Raw genomic sequence first — 16,311 nt, 5'->3', positions numbered from 1 at the left:
TTGGGCTTAACAGCACAGAACAGGTGAAAATGTGAGGGGTAACGTGATAATGTAAAATCTTGCTAGGACAGATGCTCATGGTAGTTCATGCTTTTTTATCGTGTATTTAAAATTGTCGTAGTGTGCTGTCTCTGATATGGGCTCTGTGCATTATCTAACTTAAAGTCAGCAAGATAGTTTTCTGTTCGCTGACATCGCTGTCATCAAGCACCTGAAGAGGAGTGCTTCACCAAAACGTGTGCTCACCGAAAATCTTTCCCTCCTTATTTGATGCAGCCACTGCTCATAGGTTGGCGTTTTTAGAAAAAGGTGGCATCTAAAATCGCTTTTGTAACAGCCATGTCAACAAGCAGGAAACTGGTTTGCCAACTTCAATTAAGCTCATGCACAGAGCCCATTGCTGCTTTTGATCAGTCAGATATATATTATACATATATTATACATGTATTATATATATATTACATGTCAAATTTCAACCAAGCAAATAAACAAAAAAGGTTGAAGGGTATTCTATAGGCTAAAGGCTACTTCCACATGCACTCCTGGTAAAGTTGGAGTGCTGGGTGCCAGCTGTTTGAACTTGCCTTCCTCGGTCCATTTGACACGTGACAATAGACACACCTTCTCCTATCCATTACCAAAGGCTTGTACTAGCATGACATGGGCAGCCTCTGACCCTGAGGCCACACCCCAGTCAGTCCTATCTGCCAGAAGCCAGCTGGGGTCACGCCACGAGCATGTCCAGTCAGCTGAGAGGAAGACCAGACACCTAGGAGCCGAGCTACCCTCTCCACATGTCAGTCCCACCTCTGGCTCTGCTAACCCCGCGTCCCAGTCCCGCTGCGTCAGGGGGTGTTACCCAAGGACGTTACTTCGCTCAAGTGGAACTGATGGCCGCGCTGATGGTTAACCAAATGTCAAAGTCAAAATCAAAAGTCAAAGTCAGCTTTATTGTCGATTTCTTCACATGTTCCAGACATACAAAGAGATCGAAATTACGTTTCTCACTATCCCACGGTGAAGACAAGACATATTTTACCATTTAAGTCCACAGACAAACATAACATTCAAGTAAACAAAAAAGTAAGTAAATAAAAGGGCACATATAATAATGAAAAAAATAAGAGCAGCAAAATTTGGTTGAAATTGTGCATAGACAGTCAATAAAATACTAGTGCAAAGTCAGGCCAATAAAAGGCTTGGGTAGTTCTGTTTGACCTAAGTAAGAAAGAAAGTGGCATAGTGGTGCAAGTTATGTAAGAGCAGCAGAAGTGTTGTGTTTTCAGGACAACAACAACAAGTTGTAAAGTGTACAAGTGTGCAAGTGGAGTAGTGCAGAAGCGGCCATTGTGGGTCCAATGTCCAGAATGTTTTGTAGCTGAGGGTGGAGGAGGGAGAGTTCAGCATCCTTACAGCTTGGTGTATGAAGCTGTTGGTGAGTCTGGTAGTCTTGGGAGCCGCGGGCTTCTGTACCTCTTCCCAGAGGGCAGTAGATCAAACAGATTGTGGCGGGGTGACTTGCATCACTCACAATTTTGGTCGCCTTGCAGGTGAGGTGGGTGGTGTAAATGTCCTTCAGGGAGGGGAGTGAAGCACCAATAATCCTTCCAGCTGTGTTCACTATGCTGCAGGGCTTTCGGTTGTATTCAGTGCAGCTTCCGCCCACACAGCGATACAGCTGGAGAGGATGCTCTCAATGGTGCCTCGGTAGAATGTGGTCATGATGGCTGGTGGAGCACTTGCTCACCTGAGTTTCATAGGAAGTACAGGCGGCTGAGCTCTCTTAGCCAGTGATGCAGTGTTGGTGGTCCAGGAGAGGTCTTCACTGATGTGCACCCCAGGAATTTGGTGCTGCTCGCTCTCTCCACCACAGCACCGTCGATGGTCAGTGGCAGGTGTTGGGTGTGACCTCTCCGGGAAGTCAACAACAATCTCTTTGGTCTTGCTGACGTTCAGCAGGAGGTTGTTGTCCCTGCACCACGTGGTCAGATGGTCGACCTCCAACCTGTATTGAGTCTCGCCGCCCTTGGTGATGAGACCCACCAGAGTTGTGTCGTCAGCAAATTTCACTATGTGATTGTTGCTGTAGGTTGCAGTGCAGTCATCGTCAGCAGTGTGAAGAGCAGCGGACTGAGCAACGCAGCCTTGGGGGCCCCTGTGCTCAGTGTGATGCTGCTTGAGGTATTGTTGCCAACACGCATTACTACTTGGGGCCTCTGACAGAGGAAGTCCAGTAACCAGTTGCAGAGGTAGGTACTGAGTCCCAGTTTGTCAAGTTTGCAGATGAGTTGTTGTGGTATTATGGTGTTGAATGCAGAACTGAAGTCTATAAACAGCAATCTCACATATGAGTCTCTTTTTCCAGGTGGGTGAGGGCTGGGTGGAGGGCAGAGCAGATTGCATCCTCTGTAGACCGCTTGGCCGGTATGCAAACTGGAAGGGGTCCAAGGTGGGGGAGAATGGCTTTGATATGTGACATGACAAGCCACAAAGCACTTCATGATGATGGGTGTCAGTGCCACAGGGCGGTAGTCATTGAAGCAGGATGGAGCAGTTTTCTTCGCACAGGTATGATGGTGGCAGCTTTGAAACATGATGGGACGATGGCTTGCTTCAGGGAAGTGTTAAAGATGTCTGTGAAGACATCCTTAAGCTCCCCTGCGCAGTCCTTCAGCGCACGACCTGGGATGTTGTCTGGACCTGTTGCCTTACGGGTGTTGATAGCAGCAAGTGTCCTCTTCACGCTGTCGGCAGAGAGGCACAGGGGCTGCTCATGTAGAGGGGGATGTTAAGAGGGGGATGTTAAGTCCGAGATGTCCGAGACGCCAGCACGGTCAACCCTGTGGGCTTCATGAAGTAATTCTTGATTTTTGTGTTGGCCATGATTTGGATTATGTTGCACCCTGTAACTAAAAAATGCCACGGTTATTATTTTTGCATGGTCACATGGCACTAGCTAGGCTAGATCTCTGACACCACATCTCTGCATGCACAAATTGAGCCACATGCACACATCTGATTGCTCCCTGAATAAACTTTGTTTATGTCACTTTGTTAAAAAGCTGGCAGTAGGAGATGTACTTGCAGGGCTTGTGGCACCCTTGCACTCTCATGCTGGTGATTTCAGCTGAGATGGAGTGAAGAGAGATAGAGAGAAGAGCGAGATGGAGTGAAGAGAGATAGGGAAAGAGAGAGAGAGAGAGAAAAGGTGCTTGCCGAAAGACCAAGCCTTTTAAAGCTCCATAATGAAGCCTTGCCATGTCTGAGGAAGTCACGACGACATCTATTATGCACGTATCAGCCTTTCTCACTCGCTCGTTTGCTCTCTCTCTCTCTCTCTCTCTCTCTCTCTCTCCATTCGCTCTCTCTGTCTCATGTTTGTTCTCTCCCTCGCTCTCGTCCTCCTCACCTCCTTCTCTCCAGACTCGCCACCACAGATGGGTCACACATCCACACATAGCATCTTCGGCCTTCTCCAAGCCTGCTCCGTGGCGCCGGGCCAACATTTGTTTATCTGGATGTGTGCGTCTGATGCCATGCGCACACTACATGCATTACAGTGCTTTTTAACATTTTACTGATGGTTGTCCTGGCAACAGGTGTCAGGCAGCCATCCTCTTTTGCGCTTTAACAGCAGTCATTTGTCCAGACATTCTATGTGTGTGTGTGTGTGTGTGTGTGTGTGTGTGTGTGTGTGTGATGGAGACGAGGTGTCTCAGTATGGATAATTATAATTCTTGGTAGAAACAGTAATACAGGTGCAGGTGTGGTGTCATCTGAAGCTTAGCCTCCTGTAGACATGACTAGTAAGGCTGCTATCCTTTTCTCTCTCTCTCTCTCTCTCTCTCTCTCTCTCTCTCTCTCTCTCTCTCTCTCTCTCTCTCTCTCTCTCTCACACTGTGTAGCAAGTGTATCCACTGGCGAATGCCAACATCTTTTTCCTGAACTGCCACTTTGAGACCCATTATGTAATTGTCTAATCTGATTTGACACTGTGTGTGTGTGTGTGTGTGTGTGTGTGTGTAAAACAAGGCAAGGTGGCGGGGGAGTGGGGTGTGACTGGAAGAGAGAGGAGAGGAAGGGGTGGTGGTAGTTGGTGGTGGGGATGAAGGATGGGATGTCTCCGCTTTGAGGAAAAAACATGCAGTTATGTAAGTGTGTGTGTGTGTGTGTGTGTGTGTTTGGTGTGAATGAGGGCTTGAGGAGGTGGGACTTCGGAGTTCTCAATCAATTTCTGTCTGGCTGAACGGAGGGAGAGAGATTCAAGTGGTCTGTGAATGACTTCTAAAACCACTTGGACCGTCTTTTTCATATGTCTGTTTATTATGGAGCGTTGTGGTGGGCAGTGTTTGTGAAGTGCTTGTTTTGTGTTATGTGTTATATGTGTTTGTGTGTGTGTGTGGCTGGGGAGGGGCCGCTTTCACTGTGTGGTGTGGGAGAGTGCAATGCAAAGTGACTTGCAATTTCCAAATGTATGATAACATGAAAATATATACATCACTTATAATAGTTATACTGAATTAGCCTGCTTTCTGTTCTCGCTGTGCGGTTGCTGTCCTTAATTAGGCATAGGTATTCTGATAGTAGGCCTCTGTCATTAATCAGGTAACCCCCCTGTGTGGAAATAGGTCTAGACTAGACATCATGGGCGCTATTATTCAGGCAATTAGTCAGAAAGTGGAGCTTCCCTCTCTTGTTCTGTAAAATGACAGTCAGACTTGTTAAGCTCTAACTCTGGAGTCAGGACTAGTGAGAGAGTGATTGGGAAAATGCTGGCTTCTGAGGCACCCTCATCCTTCGTGGAGTCTCTCTTTGCTTCCTCTCTTCAAGCTGTAGTCTGTTCAGCCACGTCTTGGGAGTTTATTTGGTCAGTCTCATCTCATGGAAAAGGAACAGGTCTGCGTACATAAGTGGGGCTACTTCAAGAATCTCATTTCCTAAAGGAAGAAAAAGAGTGCTGCACTGGATCTGGGTGACTAAGAATTATGGAGAATTATGGAAAACTATTTCAGTTAAGTTTGGATTAATTGCAGCGACCAGTCACTTTAAGATGTCCGGTAATGATGTAGAAAAGGTTCCATTGTCCGGGTTGCCATGGCAATGATTGGACATGACGGACATCATGAAAAAGTAAAATCTGATAACATGGCTATGTTTGGGGAGTAAGAAGAGCTTTTTGAATGGTTTATTTTCGATTGAAGTCTGACAAAAAGAGAAAGAGGTATGCTCATTTTTTTGTAAGTAGTTGGTCCCAGAATGCTCAAGGAATTCTAACAGAATCAGATCGATCACCTTCTCTCTTACGTAACCTGAAAAGAGGGAATGGCCGCTTCTCCATTGTCCAGCCAAAGCTGGTTGAATTAAGGTGTATGGAGGCTAATCCCTTCTCCATGATCACTTCTGGTCCTTAATCATGTCTTTGCGACCCGGGGCTTCCTCTGGGCTATTGTCTCTGGGTTTCTGGCCCCAGCGTTATCCCTGGCAAACCTGTGCTTAGTGGTGCTTGAGGCGGTGTCAAGGTAGAGGGCTGGATTAACTGAGTCAGGCAAAGGCGATTCCGTGCCAAAACAAGTCAGATAACTAAAATAATCACTGACGTTATGTCAAAGCCTGCATTGCTAATGAGGGACAGTGACAATGACAGTGTTGAAGTTAGTTGAGGGATTGTTGGGGGAAGTTCCATCCAAGTGCAGGGCCCGGCCTGGCCAGTTGCTCTCACCGTTGCTCTGCCGTCACTCCTGGCTCCTCTCAGCGGCCTCACAAAACTTCTTTCGTGTTTGCTTTAGTTCTTGTCATTTTATCTCCCTTGCTCTCCCTTACTCTGTCTGCCTCTTTCCTGTGCTCTCTCTCTCTCTCCTCCCTCTGAAGCTGATGTGTGTGGTTTATTTTCATCACGCCATATCTCTCACGATCGTTAAACAGTCACCTTGATTATTTTGCACCTGGAAGTGAACGGCTTTTGATCTGTGCAGTGCAGTTTTGCAGTGAATAGCAGTGTTGTTTTTTTTTCGGGGAAGGGGGCTGTCATTTTCTTCCAAGCTAGTTAGTTAGTGGGTTGTGGGGGTGAGGGGTGGTGATGGTTGGTGGGGGGAATCAGCAGTCTCTTTCCCTGTCAGAGCACAAGGGGGAGATAGGCATAGCTGTCTATTCCCAGCAAAAAGAAACCAAAATAGCTTGAACAGTAAGACTGTAAACCTGATCTGAGCTGAGTGTGGTATCTCTTCCCCGCCCCCTCCCTGGCTGATAAAAGCCTGCAGTTCCCAGTATCCAGTCATGACTCTGATATGGAATCAGCTCTGAAGTTTTTAAAGTGTCATCCGAACGTCTCTTCCAAAGCCTATTTGCAATGGAGTGGCAGTGAAGGGGTCTAAATCCTTCCCTCCTCTCCTTTCCTCTCCCCTCCTCTCCACTGTCCATGCCATCATGCAGGCCGACAGAAAGGAAAGATTAGGCCCAGAACAGTGGGGCGCTCGGCTCACACTGCCCAGCTTTGATCAACAGCGGCCTGCCTAATGCCCTCCAACATCTGCAACTTTAAGCATTAAAGCCGTCCAAATTTTCTGATTGGAAGCGACGCTGCTGGATTTCGGAAAATGATGTTTTGGGCAGATTTTTGTATTTTGTGCCTGCGTGCGTGCGTGCAGAGGCCCAGCTCTTTTCCTTGTGCGCTTGGGACAGCAGTGCACGTGTGAGTGTGTGTGTTTGCTTCATTTCAAATGTTCAATCATTTGGATGAACAGAGGCAGAATTGGCAATCATGGGTGAAGCGGCTTAACAAGCATTAATGTAGTAAGCGTGATCATCATTCGCCTGCTGCCTGCAACCCAACACTTGAGGTTGTTGTGGTGAAATGTGCTCTTGTAGTTCCTGCTACTGTGCTGGACTGGGCCCGACTGGGCTTGCTGCATGTTTGTTTGTTTGTTTGTTTGTTTGTTTGTTTGTTTATTTATTTATTTATTTATTTGTTTGTTTGTTTGTTTGTTTGTGTGTGTGTTGGCACACAGCTGATAAACAGCCCTTCGGGTCTCATTGATCCAGTGCCACCGCCCATGCCTATGAGCCCGCACCATTAGCCATATCAAAGGAGCTATCAAAGTTTACCTCTAATCAGTGAACCTTTGGCTCAAAGTTGTGCCAAAGTGAATTGCGTACAGGGAAGTCCTTGTGCAAGGACCCTGCCAAGGCTACCTACCTAGCCTTGGCAGGGAAAGAGTTGTCAAGTAGCAAAATGGTTTGAAGAGTCATGCTGCGTGAAGTGCACTAGCCATAGCTGTGGCCAGAGCTGAACTTATGTTGCCCCTTCCTTTGTCACATGACTTCTCACTTTCAGTGGCTTAAGACGGCAGGGCCGCTGTAATGGCTTCATCGCTTGTGCTAAAGGTGGGGTTAGGAGCTGCCACTCAGTCTAACGAGCCCTTAATAATGAACACTTTTCTTTAATTGTTGTTAGCCGCGATCTGTGAGAGTGACTGAGCCCATGGGAAAGAAGGACCAGCCTTCAGTACAGAGAGTCTCTCTCTCTCTCTCTCTCTCTCTCTCTCTCTCTCTCTCTCTCTCTCTCTCACGGCACTTGTTCACTGTTGTTTCTGCTCCCTTTTGTCCTCCTTCCTCTCCCTTCTGACCTCTTCCCCCTACTCTGCCTCTTTTCTCTCCCTCCCTCCTTCTCTCTCTCTCTCCCTCTCTCTCCCTCCCTCTCTCGCTCCTCTGTGTGTGCCACTCTCTGCACATGGCCGCAGCATGTGACACAGAACCGTGCCAGAACACCCCGGATGCCCGCAGCCTCTGCTGTTCCAGGCCTCGTTAAATTTTAAACAAAACAAAGAGGGAGGGGGTAATAGAAGGATGGATGAGAGGAGGAGAAGAAAAGAGAAAGAAGGAAAGCTCGAAAGAAAGCACGTGGGGCCAGGGGAACTTGCATTAGCATCAGTCTCATTCATTCCCCTACTGGTCCACGCAGCAAGGACAGTCTTTCTCTCTCACTCTCTCTCTCTCTCTCTCTCTCTCTCTCTCTCACTGTCACTTTAGCCTTTCTTTTAAAGTGCAACCTTATTCCACTCTGTGTCTCGGAGGGCGTGAAGTTGTGTTACTCATGTTATTAAATGAGCTGAACCTGACTGATGGGGGACTGTGAGCATGTGCAGTGCTGCCTCTCTCAGCCTCTGTTCGCAGTTGACCTCAGTATCCCGCACAGCCAAGCCACTCTCTAAACTCTGTGAGGCGCGTTTGCCAGCCGCATCAGATGAGACAGAAACTCCCCTGTTCCCGATGATGAATCCTCTGCTCTCTCCTTGCATGCCAACAACTCGCCAGCACCCCCTTCCCCATGCAATATCAGGGTGAGAAGAAAGCCTGTCCCAGAAGAAGGCACGCGGTGGTGGGCGTGAGACCCATCACCCCTCATCTCATAACGTCTCATACAGTAATATCACGCCACGCTGAGCTGAATCACCCCAGAGTCGCAGAGTGGCAGGTACCGCGCAAGTTGCGTGCAACACAAAGCTGAATCGGACAAACCCCCACCATGAGATTCGGTGCCAGGAGAGGATTTGGGACAGTAAACACAACCTTCCAGGTAGCGGCTTATCCCACGGCCTAACTGGTCCAGATATCGGGGGGGGGGGACCATGCCAGATCTGAGACAAATCTAGGCTAAATCTCTCCTCAGCTACTAATGGTGAGGGTATCTGTTCACTTGCTGCCTGCAGAGTACTCTGGGCCAGGGAGTAAGAATGCATTCTGCTTATTGATTATCTATTGATAAGATTCCATTGTGCATCTTGGCCATGGAATGCAGGGTTTTCATGCAGATAGAAGAGAATCAGTGGGAGGTTAAAAGCCTCAGTGGTCCTGGTGCTCTGCATTGGTCAGTGTTTATAAATGCTGCTGCAGGTATGGGCACCAGCAGGAGAGGAACAAGTGAGGTATCTTTGTTTAACCCACAATGCATTTCCCCTGCCAACTCATTGTTCTGTAATGCCCATAACTGCAGTCCCCCCAGGTTTTTAGCCCATGACTGCAATATCCTCCTGTGCATCTGATAAACACTACCTGTTTTGAAAGACAAATTGGAGCGAGGTATGTTTGTGTGTGGGTATAGTATGTGGGCTAACACTGTATGAAGCACTTCTTCATTCACAGAATTATATTGGACATCAGTCAACCTATAGACTGCAGAGAGCCAAGCAGTTAAATCAAATGTTGGAGTAATACTAAGAAATAGGCTGCTCTCCATTTTGAAAACCTCAGCAGGCTGTGAGCAAGCACCACATTCAAGCACACTTAAAATAGTTCAGAGCACCCATTTTAGAAATGCTAGCCACCCCAACCCCCGCCTCTCAAACCAATCACTACATTACAGTCTAATAGACATGAATATGTTACTAATTAATTGCTGTACAAGTTCATTAGTGGCCTCAGAGGAGAAGTGGTAGAGGTAGAGAACACCATTAAAGGTAAACTATGCAGTATTGGCAATTTCCGGTTTTTGCTTCTTTTTCGCTGGCTCTGTCATGACGAATGTCTGATAAACTCCATCGCTACCTTTTTCTAGCCGGTGCCTGGCGTGTATGTGTATTTGAATGCAGTAAAGCAATTCGTTACAATCGTTATACTTCCTGACACTGAGGCCGTCGGCCCGCCCGCCCACAGTTGCAAAGGGTGGTTTTCAGCTCACAGGCTAGAGAAGCGAGGCGGCCATCATTCAACCGGAAAAAAGTCATATAACCATTCCAATGACTCTAAAGCTGTTAAATGAAGGTAAATTAAGCTAAAACACTTGCATATTAAGCTAAAAAACCTGCATAGTGTGCCTTTAAAACCAGATTTAAATGCAAATTTGTTACAGTTGGTAAAGGAAAATTCATTCCTGAGTTTTCGTTTGTTTTTGGACTCTTGATCCCAGCTGAGCCATAAAGCCTGAAGCCGCTGCGCTGATTAATGATTTCTCCCAGGTCTTTCACACGCTAATGCACAAAAATCCTCTGGAGTGGTGTGGTCAGAGATGCCGATTAAGGAGCCACTCCCGAGTGAGTGAGTGAGCAAAGGATGGAGGGGTGGATGGAGGGAGGGAGGGAAGGGGTAAAGGAGAGGGTGAGTGGGATGGGATGGCTCCCGGGAGGAGTGAAAGAGAGGGAGACGGGAGAGTCCCTCTGCTCCACTTCTGTCAGCCCAGCCGCGAGGGCATTATTAATTCAGGGGGAGCCGGTGGACAGGGGGGAACCCAGGGAGGAGAGCGGGCAGGAGTCACCGGCAGGAAATCAATCACGCACCAATCATGCACCCTGGCATCACCAAACCCCCCCCCCAGCCAATCACAGAACCGTGCCTCTTTCATAAGCCGCCTATCAGAGATGTGAGAAGTGTTAGACCTGCTAAATGTGCTAGTTTAAAGTTTAAACTCTTAAAATGGACCATCCCGGCTGGTGCTTCTTCCCTGTGTCTTTCTAGGTCTAAGTCAGGACACCTCTCCAGAGAAGATCCAAATTTAGTAAAGAGGAGCAATTATTACACACTAGCTAGCGCTCCTCAGACCTTTAGAAAGCTGCAATATTCTCCTGAATTGGCATTGGCCTCAATGGCAGTAAAAACTACCTTCTGTGATGATACTTCAGACTTCGGTTGCTGCTATTCACAACTACATCATTACCATCTAGTTTCCAAGGTGTGTGCAGCTAGATAGATAGATACTTTATTCATGTGACAGCAAACTATTTAAAAATCACAAACTCTCGCTGGTAACGTAGCCAGGTTAATTTCCCTCTCTTCTCAAACTGACTATTCAAACATCATGTTTATTTAAGATGTAGGCTAGGCTATATGAAATGCCTAAATGTGGTTGATGTCTGTATAGAGGCACGCATGTGATGGGGGAAAAAAACCTCCTGTGCATGACCTGCCTGCGCGAGGCTGAAATTTCTCGTGCGACAGAGGAAATGGCGCAATTTTGATGTCACATTGTTGCGCTACCGGTCGAAGTGGCGAGTATGTAGTACCCTTTACCTGTGGTCAGCTGTATAGGCCCCGCCCGCCCGCCCTCCTTCCTCTGTCTTATGGGTCACTGTGACCTTTGTCCGTGGCTACATTTTAACATGACCCCTCTTAGTCCTCTGCTGTCGTAATGTCATTGTGGGAGTGAATGACACACCGGTATGATTTAGGGAGCAGTAGTCTGAGAAATTGTCAGTAATCTGAACATTTTTGTTTTCATTATCAAACTAGCGTGACTAACTTTTATATCCTGAACTGGGTCTTTATCTATCTTTGCTAGGCCAGGAGAGGGACGCTTGTGTGCAAATATTATCCATAAATAAACACATAAACAAGTAAACCTGGTTAACATGTTCTTTAGTGAGTGTCAGCATGGGCCTTACCATGGCTGACCAGTGACCAGCCCTAAAGTCTAGGCCTACACGCAGGCAGTATTCCAGTTGCTGGCTTATCTCCTTGGCCACTGACACCGAGGACGTCTCTGTGTCTCTCTTTATGTACACTACAGTGTCCACATTGCCACCTGTGTAAGGCGCACACACACACACAGACACACACAGATGTGGGTAAGCCCACCTTCTGGGTTTATAGTGTTTCATTACATTTGCATTGCCCTGTTAGCAGAAGCTTTTATCTGGAGTGATCTGTGTAGCACAGCAGGGCTAGCCTGTGCATGTCATCAGATCAGGTACTCTGGGCATTGAATCCTTTAGCTTGGCATTCTGTGGGCCGTGCTTTAGCTTTTGAGTCACATGGGGGGCATGGTGGGACGTTGGCAGTGCTGCTTGGCAGAGCTGTTTATAGCCGTCTCCATGTGCTTTAGAGTGGTGGTGCCAACAAAATGACATCGAAGTGGGGTCACGGACAGCCTCAGAGAGGTACAGCTGGCTTAATGCAGCATTTTGACCATCATCCAGAAAAAGGAACGTTGACAGACAATAAGAGAGACTTGGACTTAAATGATTCTTTCGAGTCCATACAAACAACAGTTAATCAGTCAGTGTTATCTATAGCAGGGGTTCCCAAACTTTTCCTTGACAAGGCCCCCCAATTACCACTAGGTTCTGGCCAAGGACCCCTTGATGTGTTATCCCGATTATGGCCACTTCATGCATAGGGTGCTTATTTCCGCAGTTTCACATTGAGGATGCATTCCCAGCAGTGTGCAATCTCATCTGGCTGTGTTGTTGTTGCACCCCTGACAGGAATGTGCAGTTGATAGATACTGAACTGAACACCAAGCGTGTCAGGTGAGTTTTTTTTCAGGTGTTTTTTTTTTTTTTGCTTTGGGGTAGGCAGATAAAGGCTTGCATTCAAGTACCGCCATTATCAAATGACCCCATCACTGCACGACACCATCGTCCCCACAGAAACGGGATTGGCTTTCCCGTCACACGGCCGTCCGTGTTGACTGAAAATGAAAACATAAGAGAAACTCGAAACCAAAAAGCACCACTGCACTGCACTGACAGCCCATGGCATGTGATCAGCCTGATCAAAATGGAAATGTGGTAATGTTGGCCATTAAGGTGCAGTCCGGACTTTAACACGATGTAGTCTGGACCAAGCCTGTGAACACAACTGGAAGGTGTGTGTGTGTGTGTGTGTGTTGGGGGAGGTGGAAATCTTCAAGGAAAGTAGGAAACTACAGTTTCCTACTGTCTGTATTCAGTTTAGATTTAGTGATGGCCATTTAACCTGGTCAGCCCTCCACGTCGTCTTCTGAGCGGTGCCTGACTGGAGCGTCTGCCGTGGCTCTGCTCTGCACCTGACCCCGTGGTGACCAGCCTTGCGTGGGCCGGGCCGGGCCGGGCCCTTTCCTCTTCCTGTTCCCCTGTTCCTCTTCCCCTCTCGGGTGTCGGCCTCCCCCACCCCCACTGTCGTGGCCCGGAGGGGATTACAACACCAGATCCGCTCCGAGGGAGGGCTCAGGGGCTCAGACGCTCCAGCTATTGCAGTCTCACTCTCACTGACTGTCTCGCTCTCACACTGTCTGTACACTGTCCTGTCTGGCTGTCCCTATATGGGGACATCCTTTTGGTTGGCATGTCGCCCTTCTGTCATAGTTTGTCCCAGTGCAAGCTGTTTTCTGCCCACAGGTCGAGAGGATGGCCTGAGGGGACAGCTTGGTGCTAGCTAGCTAGCTAGCTTGTTAAGGCTACACTGGAAGCCTGTTTAAACCCGGCCTGTGTGTGCAAATGGATTAGCGCGACACATGCTAGTGAGGAGACTGCTGTAGCACGTGTCTGCTGTGCTGTGGATGTAGCTATGCAGTTTAGCATGCTTTTGACAGTTAACCATGCTTTCAACAGCAGGAAGGCATTTCACTTAAATTTACCCCATAAGAGTGTGGTGGTGTGTGCTTGTTTGTTCATCAAAGTGGTTGTGTTGTTTTAGCATGTGTGCTACAACAACAAGAATGTCCATCATTGCAAACACTTTGTCACGCTTTGGACTTTCTTCAGCATTCCTGTGTGTATGAGTGTGTGTGTGTGTGTGTGTGTGTGTTTGCACTTGCACAGTGCATGTATAAGCATGAGGCATGCAGCCTGTTAAGTCGAGCTGCCTTGTCATAGTCACATATTAGATGTCTTATTTTTGGGAGGGAGTTAGCAGTGGAATGTTGTCATCTAATGGTCACTCAACTGTTCAGTGTTAAAGGCATGTGTGTAGGACGCTTCTTTTTTCAACATCTTTTCCATTTGGCATACAGGTTTTGGATGTGAGGGCGAACTGTGTAGGGGAAACGGAAGACAATTTATGATTGAGAAAATAATCTGACAATTTCCTGTATGTGTTTGTGTTCCATGAATGTGTTTGTGTTCAAAGAAAAGAAGTCGTCCTCACTTCCTTAAAGATGAGTGAAAATGGCATACGTTTATTTGTAAATAGCTTGCGTCATAACCCTGTGGCTGTTTTCAAAAAAGGAGGAAAACATGACTGCTTGTAGGCCTACACTTCTTCCAATGACCTGCCACATTCTGCTAGTAATCCACTCAGATTAGTTCATAGCCAAGGTGATGTTGAAGATAAACAAGTGCAAATGAACGTCCAAAGCCCAGCAGAATGGTATGTAGTCGTGTAGCCTATACATAGACTTGGCTATAGTCTGGTCTCATGCCGTGTCACTACGTGCATGCACTCTTCCCCATTCGCTCCTTCTCACTCACACACAATCTCACTCTCTCCGCCTCTGCGTCTCTCTCTCTCTCTCTCTCTCTCTCTCTCTCTCTCTCTCTCTCTCTCTCCCTCTCTCTCCCCCTCTCCCCTGAGGCCACTCACTCTAGCGGTCTTATATAACAGGAATCCCAGCCCTGCTGTCAGAGCATTATTCTAGAGGAATCACTGTGGCTGGCTGGGCTGTGTGAACTGCGTGTGTGTGTGTGTATGTGTGTGCCTCCATTTTTCTCTCTCTCACTCTCTCTCTCTCTCTCTCGGTCTCTCTCTCTCTCTCTCTTTTTGTCCCTCATTCATCTACTTCAGTGTGTGTCTGGGTGGACTTGTTTTCAGTCCAAGGGTTAAGGCCTAATCAGGTGAGAATGCCACCATGCCAGGTGGAAGTGATGCAGATCCAGTAAGAATCAGGTAGTTATTGCCAATAGGGTGAAAAAGGAATATATATTTGTAAACAAAACTTGCTTTGCTAAATACCAACTTGAAATCCTAGTGTGGGCTATCTCATGAAAGAATACGGCTACCATGCATGTCTCGCAAAATAAGCTAGTGTTTGGAGAGACTGCGCGATGCCTGGCCATGCACATGTTTGATTAGGCCATCTGATTCACACAAAGCCGCAGGCACTGGGCACTGCGCTTGGTCAGAAGCAGAAGTGAGAGAGCGAGTGGGCAGTGCTCACACTGGTATGATGAGACTGGCGCTTGTGCCACGCCACACCACCAAGAGTGAAAGCGTAGCGAGGGTAGAGGTCGTGTGAACGGCAGAGCGAGACGGCCACCCACGAGAAATGACATCACAATCCAACATATTGATGGGAGCAAATTTAGGTCGACAAGTGATTGTTGGATTGTTATCGTATGTATTGGTACGTTTTCAGTGTATTGTCTGGCCTAAGGCGTTATTGAATTGGGCCATGCACATGTGCTAGCATGACTAATGCATTTGCCTGCCTTAATGCAAATGTACATTGGTGTAATTGTAACTGTGTTTGTGTTTGTGTGTGTGTGTGTGTGTGTGTGTGTGTGTGTGTGTGTGTGTGCTGTCCCTGCCCCCTGTAACTGTAGCATGCAGCTGATGCTCACTTAGCATCACACCACTCCAGCAGTTTGGCCCCAGGGTGTGCACAGCGATGTTCTCACTCTCTCTCACTCCCACTCTCACTCTCTCACTCTCTCTCTCTCACTCCCCCGCTCTCTCTTTCACGCCCCCTCATTCATTACTCGTTTCCTCCATTCACTTACCTTCTCTCCCTAGTCCTCCTCTATCTCAGCTTAGTTCTCACACACAAAGTAAGCCTCTCTGACTGATGGACCAGTTAAGAGTCTTGAATATAGTTGATGCTCTTTACAAATCACCACTATGCACATTTGATCTCCCCTTATGTTTCAGTCTCCCGAAGCTGTCCAGTATTCTACTTGGCACTGTCCCGGACTTAACCACCAGTGTCCCAAATTCAAGTTCTTGTTTTTTCCCATTCTATATAATAAACAGCATAATAATCAGTAACTTGCATCACATAATTAACTTATTCTGGTCCGCCATGTAAGTTCTGAACACTTAATTTATTAAACACACAACACTAATTTTCGGAGTTTGGGACCAGTTTCTTAGTGAAAACAATAAGTAGGATGGGAAATTACCACAAAGCTGTCAGATAGGCTACTCTCCGGTATTCGTTTATTTTCTTAATAGCCTATAGCTTAGAACTGCCACAGCAAGATGTCAAATGCTAACTTAAATAACCGTTTTCATAGTTATAGGCTACCTTGCAACACTATCGTTTTGTCAAATCACAGTTGCAGTAGGCTATTTAGCTCAGCATTGTATTAGTGACGTTTCGTCCGTCACTGACAGAAAACACGCAGCGTTTTAGTCAAAGAGGACTGTCATCTCGTTTTTTTTTAGAACACCATTGTAACCTTAGGCCTACACTATCAGTCAAAAATGTTCACAATGTCATGGAAAAAAAATGCCATTTCCTAGCCTACCTGCTTGCTAGTTAGGTAAGTTAAGGAATATCGGAAAGTGAAAGAATATCTGAGGCATATCGTGGCCTACTGGTCAGCACTCTGGACTTGTAACCGGAGGGTTGCCGGTTCGAGCCCCGACCAGTGGGCCACGGCTGAAGTGCCCTTGAGCAAGGCACCT

The 16,311-nt window shown here is 47.2% G+C and overlaps 1 protein-coding gene across 1 annotated transcript in view; it reads left to right on the top strand.

The window, feature by feature from the left end:
• LOC125296786 (PH domain leucine-rich repeat-containing protein phosphatase 1-like) overlaps nucleotides 1-16,311 on the top strand; it is a 60,956-nt gene that overhangs the window by 6,735 nt on the left and 37,910 nt on the right.

This window comes from Alosa alosa, chromosome 1 (assembly GCF_017589495.1).
Source record: "Alosa alosa isolate M-15738 ecotype Scorff River chromosome 1, AALO_Geno_1.1, whole genome shotgun sequence".
Lineage (NCBI taxonomy): Eukaryota > Metazoa > Chordata > Actinopteri > Clupeiformes > Clupeidae > Alosa > Alosa alosa.
This window is presented reverse-complemented; position numbering and strand designations above follow the sequence as displayed.